Source organism: Corvus cornix, chromosome 4 (assembly GCF_000738735.6).
Source record: "Corvus cornix cornix isolate S_Up_H32 chromosome 4, ASM73873v5, whole genome shotgun sequence".
Taxonomy (NCBI): domain Eukaryota; kingdom Metazoa; phylum Chordata; class Aves; order Passeriformes; family Corvidae; genus Corvus; species Corvus cornix.
In genome coordinates, this window is record NC_046334.1 from 18,146,348 (window position 1) to 18,159,089 (window position 12,742).

Genomic DNA, 12,742 nt, shown 5'->3' on the forward strand with positions numbered 1-12,742 from the left:
GGATGTGTATTAGTTATGCAAGATACTCTGTTCAGTTCAAAGCTATGTAGTCCATTCCAGAGTTCAGCAAAGAACAGGGGCACAGAGCCACTGGCACAAGGATGATGCTTGGAGGGACCCTGCAACCCCCAGTGACTCTGAATGTACTTTGAGGAAAACCACGAGACTGTAAGGAATTGATTTTGAGGGAGTGACTTTGGGCAGGACAAGACTGTTAGGGAGAACCTCTCCCTAAGAGACCTGAAATGAGCAGACCTTGCCAACATTGTTCACCAAAATCTCATTTATTTTCAGCAAGAAGTGGCATTTTACAGCAATAGCAAAACAACTCAACCCCTATTGTAAATACCAGGGATTTGAATCACAATGGCAGAAACGAAATGTAATGGGTTTCCCTGTGGCTGACTTGTGTGCCGTGATCCTTTAGGAAGAGTAGGTCTGGGGGGAGAGGTCAAGCTCCCACTCAGGGCAAGGCCAGAACCACATCCAGGCATACTTTCTGGGGGCTTTGTACACTTGGGACTTGAAAGCCCCTGAGGTCTGAGATTCCTGTGCTTACCTGTCCTCCCAGCAAGCAAAATTCCACCTACTATCTGCTTTCAGGACTGGGGCTGCCAGAGGTTAACCAAGCCTGGCTACAGACTGTAGCTGTATCTCACCTCTTTGCAGACCTTTTGGTGCTCCAGTTGTCATCTTCACCCATCCCTTGCAGTTTGCTGCGGGAGCTCTGGGGGTGTGGGTCGGACGGTCGGGACTGACGGAGGCAAGAGATCTCTGAAGTCAGATCTTGGAACATGCGGTTTATTGCAAAGGGCGTGGGTACAGGGGCACTGCTTAGAGCTGCCAGACTCAGCTCAGAGCAGGCCCAGGAGAGCAAGAGAGTAAGCGGGTAAGTAGAGAGAGAGAGAGAGAGGAATGAGAGTGAAGAAGAAGTGATGAAGTCCTGGTTACAATACAATAAATCATCTTCTGTACTGAATATTCTAATTGTCACTAACCAATCTAATACAAGATACAAATCCTATAGCATTTACATACAGCCTATAAGAGTTCTTATATTACCATAGAGTGTTACATCTTAACTTCTAAAAACTACTCTTTGGATCCCTTCTGCTGAGCTAGTAGGGTCTGCTCTGACCCTTGGACCTGCCTGCAAGCAGAGGGTATTGTTCAATCAAGAGGGGATTACCTTCAGTCGGCCATACCATTGTTTTCCAGTTGTTCAGTAACTAAGACTTGGTATTTCAAAAGTGGCTTTCATTTCGATGTCGCTTATAGTTTTCATATTCCCAAAATCTTTTGTCAGGCAATCATATTTATAAGGCTTTCCTGTTTCATCTTCCCCAACAGTTTGCCTTGAAGAGACCTTTCTTACATATTTGGTGGTTTCAAGTAATAGCTCCACTTTTTTTTTTTCTTTTTTTTAAGGAAAAGGAAGGGCATATTTCTTTAGAATAAAATCTGTCCCCGTCTTTTTGCAATCCATTGACTAGAACAATGCATTTCTGTGTTTTTCCCTTTGCCTTCTTCCAACAAATCAAGCAAGCCTTCATTTCACATTTTGAATGGAACCCAGATGATTCGTAGGCATTTTGTTATGCATTGTAGAATACTTGTACATTTATGAGCTCAGGTCAGAATTTTCCTCATGTCTAGAAGAATGAGATATCTTTCCCCATCAGCTTTCAGAGGCTTTCAGGCATACATGAAAAAGACCCTGAGTGACTTAGGTACCTCCTGAAAGTCATTCAGAGAGAGGACCTATGGCACTTTTAAAAATATAGCTTTCTTCAATGTGTTAAAAATCCCAGCTGCGACAGCTGTTGTGATAAGGCATTAAGTTGAACTCTGCCTTTTTGTAAAACAGGGTCGTTTTTCTCTGTCTTCTGGCAGATATGCAATCCAGAAAAACAAGTCATTAAAAGATTCATTTGTAAGGATAAACAGAATTGACAAATAAAGCTGGTTTTTGAAACTAGGCTAAAAAATATTTTTTTTCTTGAGAGGTGATGATAGATTTCAAAGCTCAGTCCATGCTACCTAATGCCTACAGCACAATTCCTCCCCCAATTAGCTGTTTGTAAGGCAGTGCCATCTTCCACTTGTCACATTATAGACTTTATTCAAATGAAGTACCTGAAAGAAAAACCTCCAACCTGTCCAGTACTACTAAGCAGAATTCTATTATGTAAATCTACTTCCATATTTTGGGAACAAATGATAGGCAGGACATGAAATGGAAAAATAAATTATACGCACACGAGTAAAAGATCATTCAGGCAATGTACTGAGGTATCATTAGGGCTGATGAATCACTATTATCATTATAAAAATAACATATAATGCTTCAAATCCTGCATCGTGGTTGACTTCTTTGCTGATGAATATTTATGCAGTTTCTTTTGTTTCTTTGTGTGTCTAACAGATGCCGAGCTAAGTTCAATAGACAAATTGCATCTCTGTGAACTGTCACAGCCTTGTCCTTGTTTTCTCTAGCAAACTGAAGTTAAATAGCAAAATAGAATAAATAAACAGAGGTCAGAACCCCCATCTCCCGACAAGATTCAATCAACTGATAAATATTCTGTGGAAGAATTCAGTTCAGATCAAAGAAGGAATGAAATTTAAATCTTTATTTGAAATGAACCCTTGCGTATCTGCACTCTGAGAATCATAAGTTACCTAACCAATGTGTGTGTCATAACCTAATTAGTCACTCACCTCGACTAAATTTCTCTGTATTCCTTGTGTCTGTACTCCCTACCTCTAGTGCAGGATGAGAGAATTATTCGGGTTTACTAGCAAATAAGGCTTATAAACAAATAAAAAATTACAAAGAGGAAAACAAAGATGGCTAGATAATGGTGTTTGGAGACACAAAATCTGAGGTCAACATCATTTACAACCTTTTTCAATTGGCAGTAAATAAGTTCCATTAACTCAGTGTCTTAGCATAATCTTGTTTCCAAACAAACTTTTATTTTAACAGAGTAGTATTTATGGCAGGTGATTTTTTTTTCTTTTTTCTTTATTTTTTTGGTGCCTCCAGATGAACAGTGCTATTGATTTGCTTTGCAAGCTTTCTGTAGAAGGTAGAATCAATGGAGCACTGTCACCCAAACAACTCTAAAGTAGAATTTATAGATTTGGGGAAATGACTTAATTGCAGGAATGATGCTTGCAGCTAAGCCTGCCCACTTATGCTTGCGCAACTACTGTGCATTATCCAAGTCCCAGGCATCAAATATATAATAGTACACACAAGTAACTGGAAAATAATGTAAATACTTCCAAATGTAATCACTTTTGTGAGGTATTACGCGGTACTTAACTGGTGCTCGCACAGGGATACCACCTCTGAACTTTGTCCCTAACTGTGTCTAGAAAAGCCTTGAGTTTCTTGACATCTCCTAAGATGCACGATGATTCCCACAGCTAACTTTGGCTATATGAAAGCAGAGTTTGCCATTTAAAAACCATACCAGGCAGAATTAGGTTAAGGATTTTCTCCTCCTTTGGTGCCAACCATTTCTTTCCATCTTCATGTGGAAAGTCTCTCCCTCCAAAAGCAGCACGTGGGCTTTGATTGTGATTCAAAGGGCTAAAGAGATACATGCCTTCCAAGAAGCAAATAACTCAGCATCGCTTCACTAAGTGATACATTTGCAAAGATCATAGGTCTACTTTAATAAGTAGAAATTCACACAAAAGTTGATTCTCCCTTGTCAGCTGTCTGTTGCAGTGCCTATCAGCACAAGTCCCGTGAGCCACTGTGATTACTTACAGCCCAACCTCTTCTCCAAGATCTTGTTGTCCCTCTGTTCCAGCTCCTTCAGGAGGTGAACTTGCTGATGTTTTAAAATGACATGGCTGCAACCAAGCAGTGAGCATGTTTGAGGTGGGGACAGGGGGATTGTTTGTTTGTTTATTTTGTTTGGGGTTTTTTGACTTTTTTTGTTATGCCTAGTAATGCAACACTCTACATCTTTTGGGCAGCTTTGTCCAGGAAATTTTTTATATCTTCACAGAAATCATCACCTGCCATACCCACCTATACAGAAGACACTGAGTCTTACTCTGAACACCTCCTACTTCTGTGCTTGGCTGCTGCCAGGATTTTTCCCAGTGATGCCTTTGCCAAGGGATCCAACAACGTGTAACACCACACCATTTGCTAGCACTTCCAGCTCCCGAAGACAACATTAGGTCTGGAATCAGAGGAGTGTTTTTATGGGGAAATCTTTTTACCCATCTGCATGATACTGTCTTTAGACAGTAGCTCTTCAGGTGGCAACGTAAAGTCGTTTGATTCACTTGCTTGACCAGTTTCTAATTGGATATAACGGAGCAATGCGAAATTGCTGTACGCACTCCCTCCAGCACTGCTCAATTATTCCTTACATCTCTGTGATGAGATCAGCAGGACAATTTCATACACACTGGGCTCTCCGTGCAGCTGACAGTCCCACCCAGCTAATGAGCCTTTACTGCTATTCCAGCGCCATCACATTTTTATTCACTCCTCCTTAGATTTACACTTCATATTCCCCTCTGCAAGTGCCACATGAGCGTATCAGCTTCTTAATGCAAAACAAATACATGATCTGGCAGTGTGCATTACACATGTATACCTTTTGCTAAAAATCAGCTGTGCATTAAATGGGTTGTATTTCTATTTAAAACAGCCAGCATGGTCTGAACAGATACACTGTGAGCCGGTTGCCTAGGCAACAAAATTCCTCAAATTGGAGGGGTCTGTAACAGAAGATGTTTAGCTAGCTTTAATTTTGGGGCACGGTTTCTAAAAATCTTAATTGATTCCTTTCAAATGTATTTTTTCTAGTGAAAGCACTATGTTTCAAGCAACAACTAGGACAGATTCATCTACTGTATCTCTGCTGCAAATTATAGCTATAAAGCATATAAAATAGAGACAAAGGTTAAAGGGTAACTTACTTCATGGTTTGGCAATTGTTTAGATGGTTGAGCCTTGCCTCTTGGCTACTACGTTTACTGAGTATTTGTTTATAGTCTTCATTCATATAAAGCATCAAAAATTATTTTTGTCAATTTGACTGCAACTGGGCTATCAGATGCCAACATTCTTGACCTTGTTTTTATTAAGTTCTGTATTTTCTACAATGTTTTCTGAAGTCTTCCTGCGGCATGCTTCTCTCGCCACATACCTCAGCACCATGGATAGCGGTTCTGCCTAATCCTGGAAATGGTGTTGGACCTATTATAGAGGTATTGCAGACATTTTTGTTTTGTTCCACTCTTTTTTTTTTTGGCTAAGTGGGACGGGCCTTTTCCTCTCAGTAGAGCATGACTGCAGTCTCTCTTAATAACCCCAGCCTCCCAGATGGATGTGGGCACAGGGTTGCATGCTAACAGGGCTTTGCAGCAAGGCTTTGGGACTCAGTGTTCCCACACTGGGGGCTGTGGATCCATGACAGGACAACTGTGCCACTCCCAGGGCTTGAATCAGTGTCTTAAGGGCTACATCACACTCTGCTGTGAAGGAGGACACTGCAGGGCATAGCTGTTTCATCAGTGTGAAGGTGGGGTGGCTGTACATCTGAGGGGATGCTGCAACATCATGTTGGAGAGAACCATTTCTAAGGTATTCCAGCATTGCTTTCCCAGAATTTCAGCACCCATAGCTGGAGGGAAAATCCAAAAATGCTTATCTCCCATTAGTCATTACTTAACTGATGAGGTATTCTAAAATAGTCAATGTAAAATAGTCATTTCTGTTGTTCTTACAGCATCAGAGGCCTCTGAAAAGCCAAGCAGGTCCTGGCAGCATAGGCACGTCCTGCAGGTCTGTGGCAGCTGACAAATTACTTTCAGAGGAGACTGTGCGTGCAAAGTTGTCCCCACTCAGGATCTCGTGGGAACCAGTTTTCCGGCTTTCCAGGGACTTTGAAAGGAATTAAGATTAATAGGAAGTGAGCATTCAGATTTCTTAAGAAGTTTCAAAAGCAAAAGGCTTAATGTTTCTATAGGTAATTTTTTCCAAAGCGCTTGAGAGATTTGAAAGCACAAGACTCCCTGCAAGGCAGCAGGACTGCACTCCTCAATCCTTTTAGGGAGAGGATTGTGGGCTGCTTACCCAAAGACAGGTAGAAAATATCTCTCTGAACAAAAGGTTGAGAATTCTCCACCTGGATTATACTGATCTGCGCTTATAGCAAATGTAGGACTGGGAATCAATCACACATAAGTTACTTCTGCTGTCTGGATTTAGGCGGTTCTTAGTCCTTGTCTGGAGCTGTGGTTTAAGGGGAGGCATATGCAGTTTTGTGAATTTTAACTTTGGGAGGAAAGACTTTGGTGTGCATCTGGTTTGGAGAGCAGAAACCTTGCACAGATTATGGTGATATTGCTTTTGTTTTCCCTTCTCCTCCAAAATTAAATCTATTGTGTCTCCCAAATTAATACTGACTTCCCCACTGTAGATTGAAATTTCTCAGCACTTTCTTTCTAGAACAGATATTTTTGCTTTTCAGCACTGTTTTCCACAGATGTTTTTAAAAACCTTTGGTGAGTGCATCTTGAATGCAACACATGGAAACAGTCATGTGCACTCGTGCTTGTGTATTCACAAAATAGAAATTAAACTGATTTGAGGAAATATGGTGAAAACAACCTGTCAAATGTAATAAAGTTCCAGTGCAAAATGCAAGCAGCAAAATGTTTTCTGCTCAACTGAGGTTGGCTCATCCTCTTCTTGCTAAGAACCCTTTTGCTCCCTCTCCTGAGGGCAAGAGCTTTCTCACTTTCATTAGGCTTCTCTAAAAATTCAGCCAGCATTTTTTGTTGTTCTCTGCAGATAGATTTTGGCCTTTTAAAGCTCAGTCTCACTGTATGATTATGAAAGTACTACCGAATATTATGTTTCTGGTTTTTTATTCTTAATTGTCCATCAATTTTTAGTACCTAAAAATCTCAGTGGTTTAGACAAGAGAGAGATGTCAGATTCAGCTTCGGGAAACTGCCGTGATAGCAGCTTGTCACTAGGACCTCTCAAAAGTGACTCAAAATAAGATACTTTGTTACTAAGTCTTCTTTTGCATGTAGCTCTGGACATTTATTGTGATGGGTTCAGCTTAGACAGATGTGTTAGCAGGTCCTGTCTTGTACTTACAGTAAACAGGACAGATGGAAAAATGTGCAACTAATTGTTAGTGGGGTAATGATTTCCTCATACTTTGACAGAGTGTGTTAATTAAGTTGTGATCCTGTGGGTTGTTTAACTAATTCTGCTTGGAAAAGGTAGTCACACACCAGAATGGTAGAGACCCATACCATGCTACTCAGGATTAAAAAGAAAAATTCTGTTTTAGGTTGATACAAAATAAAGACAAAATATAAAGTCTTAGTCAACTAAGATATTTTAGAGCAAATTTTCTCTTTTTTATTATTATTATTCTTCTTTCTATTATTATCTCTTTGGTGTTTGACTGAGGTTTTAAGATGTTTTAAAAATGAAAAGGAATATTTGGAAATGAACAGTCATTTGGAATTGAATGACAGAAGTATTTGTTTAAAGAAAACAAAACAGAACAAAACAACAACCAAAAAAAAAAAAAAAATCAAACAGAAACCCAGCAAAAACAACCAAAAAAAAACCAACCCAACATACCAATTTGAGATGTCTAGGTTGTTACCAACCTGTACCTTGTTCCTTCCCTGGACATTCACTGACATGAGAAGGAGTAAAGACAAACTGAAAGGTTCTTTTTCCAAAAAAAATATACTGTAGTATTACCAGATCACCTATTCTTTTCTCCCAAAGCATTCTTTGATACAAAAAAAATGCTTTACTTTGTGCTTATCTAGGAGCATGTGACATTCTTCTGAATTGCAGGTGAGCTCACAGAAGACTACAGATCTTCTGCTATCAGCATAAAACAGCTTTCGAGTTAGCTCTGCACTGGAATAGCTGAAATCCTCTTCAAATGAAGGCAGTGGCAGCACAGTCCTTTATGAGAAAAACAAACAAACTGAAACCAATCTGTGGGGGCATTTATTAAATCACATAGCCAGAGTTCATGTATAGAGTATTTTAAGTCAGTAAAATCTGCTTGTGGGAAATACATTTGGGAGCAAAAGTATACTTAGGATTTCTCAGCATCATTTTACTGTGCTTTAATTTTCAAGTTAAATTTAGAATAGCTTAAAACTTTTTCTGAAATGTGGTAGGGCACAGAATCTAATAACTGGAGAATGTCAGAAAAACTAAGACTAGAGGCAAGAAACACATACAGGTGACTTCTGAACCCTTGCTCCTTCCATGGTTTTTCTTACCCAGTATGATACATGCTTATTTGCTCTTAATATCAGTGGAAGTGGAAAGCGCTAATGGTGTTTGTTTCTTACTTTTAATTTCTTTGTCTTAGGTGAGAGGAACCCACAGCATCTGCTGGGGTTCAGTGTAATCCTCCTCCATCTCATCCCCATGCTGGCTGAAGTGCAGACCCAGACATCTCTGCACACAAAAGGCCCAAACCAGGTCACCTCTTCCAACTTCATTTCTAGTGTCTGCTGCCACTGGTTTGACAGAGTGCCTCTCTTTTTGACCCTGACACTGAAAACATGCCTTTACAAAATCCCAGTGGTAAGCTTGGTACCCTCCACAGCAGTTAAGGAAGTGCAGTGATGGAAGTCAGAGCTTCTATAGACTGCTCCTCCTTTTGCAGTAAGCTTTCCCCACTCCTTTTTCCACAACCCAATCGTCCAACAGACTGAAGACCTGCCAACAGTTCATACTTACTCCCAGAAAACACCTTTCCCTTCATATCTCTAGAGGACTAAGACATTTCTTGAGAGTTTTTAAAAAGATGCCTGTAAGCTGGTGGCCTGCAGTGGTCCCAGCACAGTACAAAAAGGAAACAAGATGTTTCTCCTGCAGATTTGGTGACTTTGAGGGAATATGAAGTCCCCAGTACCAAGAAGTTTTGTGAATCCTTGCAGGAATGACTTCAATTATCTGCAAAGTCACCTGCAGAGGGTCTTAGAAATCATGTCTTATGTTAAGTATTTATCCTGTAGGGATTGCTTGAGAAGGAGCCACTTCACAAACTTTATGGCCAGCATAAATTTAGACCTGGCTGACAAGAGAAGGGTCTCTTCAACCTCCTCGTGTAGCCAGCTCAGAAAAATTTTTTCTGCTCACCTGAACGGGAAAAATACCTTTGAAGCCCATTTATACCAAGGGAAAGAGTTGTATTTCAGGCAGGTAAATCACAGTTAATGTTCTTTGAGGGATTCTGTACTGGGAAGCCTTACTGAAGGCAGCTGAATCTGGGAATATTTGCAGTATTGATCTGTTTTCTGAAGAGTCAAACACACTTCTTGATTTTCAGGAATTTTCAGATGTTTCTTCTGTATTTCTTTGAGTTACCCGAGTCCTGTAAGGGCTTAGGTCACTCCATCCTGCTCACCAGGATAGGGCACAGGGTTTTATGACCTTGCATGCCCTAGTGGCATCTGTTATCTTTCTTTGTTATATTTTTTGCTTTCTTTCCTCATTTCTATGGCAACTTTTGAAAATGTCCCCTCTATTATGCAGTTCAGCATAACTTGATAAAAAAAAACCCTGTTAAATTTTCAACAGGGTCAGATGTCAGGCTTTTTAGAACGAGATTGAAAATTTGGCTGGCAATGCTCATCTTGGCAAAATAGGAGGAAAAAATTCCTGTGTTGGGAAGCTTTTTCTAAAATGTGCAATACATCCTGTGATTGTGGGTGATACGTTTCTGCACCGTATCCCCAGGATGAAGTAAAAGTAGGGTGAAAACAGCAGAAAAAAATCAGCCACCAGTCTGGACTCCCTGTATCGCTTTAGGCAATTGCATGCACTTCTGTCATTGTGCTGCTCCATGGGTTTCTCTCCAGGAGCAAGGCACTCTAGTGCTCTTGTCCTCCTGGTGACACAACAAAGGGACAGTTTAGAGGGAGGCTTTGGTTCTCATCTTGCTTTATTTAATGAGAAGACTCCAGAGCTCCTGAGCTGCCCTCACCCTTGCTTACTACTACCACCTGAATCGTGCATAGAAAAGTGCAGTGGTAAAAGACAATATCCACAGGGCCCATGTCATGCTCATCTGTTCCCCAGCACTTAAATGATATCTGTGGTGAGCCACCCACACTGTCACTGCACAGCTGTGAATGACAGTATTTTAGCAAAGGTCGTGTAAAAATTGCTGGTGTGCTAGTCAGTTCTTCTCCAACACTTTAAGAGAAGCTGAAATTGCCAGACATTATATTCAAGAGCTGGACTCTTCAGTGTAGGACTAAAATATTGATGGGAGGTCTTCCAAAAGTCTGGTCTGACTAGTTTTGCCTCTCAGGAAATGACTTTGTATTTGCAGTGAGGAAAGAATGAAAGAAGCCCTTCCTGTACACCAAGCCTGCAAATGAGATCAAAGGGGGCTCAGACATAAGAGCTTAACAGGAATTTGGGGAAGAGCAAATAGCAATTGTTTTTAAAAATTCAGATATGTAGAATGAAGATCAGCAGTTTCAGAAGATACCATGTTTATCACTGATATTTTGTTTTTGTCTTCTGCCCTAGGAAATGACAGTGTTCTAAATGATGGGCAGGCCAACAAACACACCTTGAAACCAGTGGCTTCCCTCAGATGAGTGGAGGGACACACGTGTGCATTGTTTACACCTCCTAGTACTGAGAGGTGAGTGATGGGCCAAGATCTAGACCATGCCTCCCCAGGGGTGGGAGCTGAGGTCTGTGTCTGGGGCATTCCTGGCAAGACACAGCAACACGTGCCCCCAGCTGTGAGCTGTGAGAAGCACTGGGGTAGGTGATGCCTTTGCACCTGTGATGGAATTCGGAGCGAGATGGAAATGTGGGAGGCGTTATTTCAAAGTAGTCCCTCCCTCTGTTGCTTTGAGGGAAGCAGAGCAGCTGTCAGGAGGAATATCCCTATTCCATATGGCTGTTCCCTGTAAATATAGCACTGTAAACAAAGACCTGCCTGGGAATTAATCCCAGGGGGGCTAAAAATACATGGGCATGGTTTTGCTGACTCTTCGACCACTCAGAGAAGTGACTAATAGAGACTGGATTATCTGTTTTAAAGAGATTCATTTATATTTTGTGTTAAAGTACTCATATTTGTATAAAAAAATAAACCTCATTTGCCCCCCCTCTTTTCAAATCACAACCATATTCTGCTGTTTCTAGAGGAAGTTTGTGTTTTTTTCAGTGCTTTGAAATTAATTTTATATTCAAGTAACCTCTTCCTCAGTTAGGAACTCTTGAATTTTTGAAAACCATAGGGAACTCAAGGCTGTTGGCAAGTCCATTTCTTCAAAATGGTCTCATGGTGCAGATTTGAAAGCATTTAGGACCTGTTTTGATAATCCCTCTACTGAGCTACATTATAATTTTGGATTCTGAAATACTTCCCTGACTCTGGCCTAAATCACTTCAAAAGCAGAATTTAGACACTTAAATCATGAAAAGAAAAAAATTCTGCCAGTAAAGCATAAGACCTTTTGAGAGTACAACTCAATGTCTTTCGCAGCAAGTCAATAGAACCCGCATGTCAGACAAGAAAGCAAGTTTTGCTAACAAGAAAATCCCCTCAACTTTGAGAATTAAACTGCCATGATACCCTACAAGTCATATGCTCATTGTAGCAGCCTGTCATCAAAGTTCAACACCTTGTTCAGGTCTCTCACACCGGAAAACAGTTGCCTTTGTAAACCAGAAGACACAGAGGCATCCCTCCAGAAAGAGCAAATCATGACAAATTCCTTCTGTGTCATTTCTCATACAGCAAAGTCAAGGAAGGGTTTTAAAATGGTGCACAAAAACAGAAGCAAAAATAATTGGTGTAGACAAGTGAGATGACCTACCTAATTACACAGTAAATTGGTAATGCCTGTGTATGTACACATGGGAGAGTAGGGAGAGTAGTCAAAAATATATCCTGACTTGTATTCTTCAACATGAGAGTGTGCCGTTTCGGGTTTTTTTTGCAGAAGGGGAAACCACAGAGTTGGACTACTACAAACACCTTACCTTGTGATTCTGCATATGCCCTGCACTGGGTAATACCTAGAAATAGTTTAGACATTCATTTTGCCTAAACCTGGATGCCCACTGTCACAGGGCTGGAAGATAGGAAATACAACCTGTGGGAGGCAACCACGTCTTTCTGGAGAGGTAGCCCACTGCCTGTCTGGGCAGGAACTTTTCTGTCTTTGGTCTGTAGTCTGCTTAAGGGGTTAGCTCATAGAACCATACAATATGCTGAGTTTGAAGGGGCCCATCAGGATCATCAAGTCCAACCCCTGGCCCTGCTCAGGACCATCCCCAAGAATCACACCATGTGACTGAGAACATTGTCCAAACGCTTCTTGAACTCTGTCAGGCTTGGTGCTGTGAGCACTTCCCTGTTCCAGTGCCCAAACACCCTATAGGTGAAAAATCCTTTCCTAATATCCAACCTAAACCACCCCCAACACAACTTCAGGCCATTCTCCCGGGTCTTGTCACTGGTCACCACAGAGAAGTGATCAGTCCCTGCCCCTCCTTTTCCCCTCATGAGGGAGCTGTAATCATCAATGGGGTTTATCAGCACCTGCAATTACATGGTCCCCTTTTACCTCAGAGACAGTGCAAGTAATTCAAGATGTGCACCAATCCTAACTGTGCTGTGAGCCAGGTCCTCACTTCTGTTCTGCATGGGGTGACTCTCCTTTGTTT

At 41.1% G+C, this 12,742-nt stretch overlaps 1 long non-coding RNA gene across 1 annotated transcript in view; it reads left to right on the forward strand.

Annotated features, from left to right (window-relative positions):
• The window catches only part of LOC104697215, a 477,817-nt gene that overhangs the window by 189,669 nt on the left and 275,406 nt on the right, over positions 1–12,742 (forward strand). Inside the window, exon 15 of the long non-coding RNA XR_005601811.1 lies at positions 10,583–10,700. This is a non-coding gene — a long non-coding RNA (uncharacterized LOC104697215). The remainder of the gene's footprint in view (positions 1–10,582; positions 10,701–12,742) is intronic.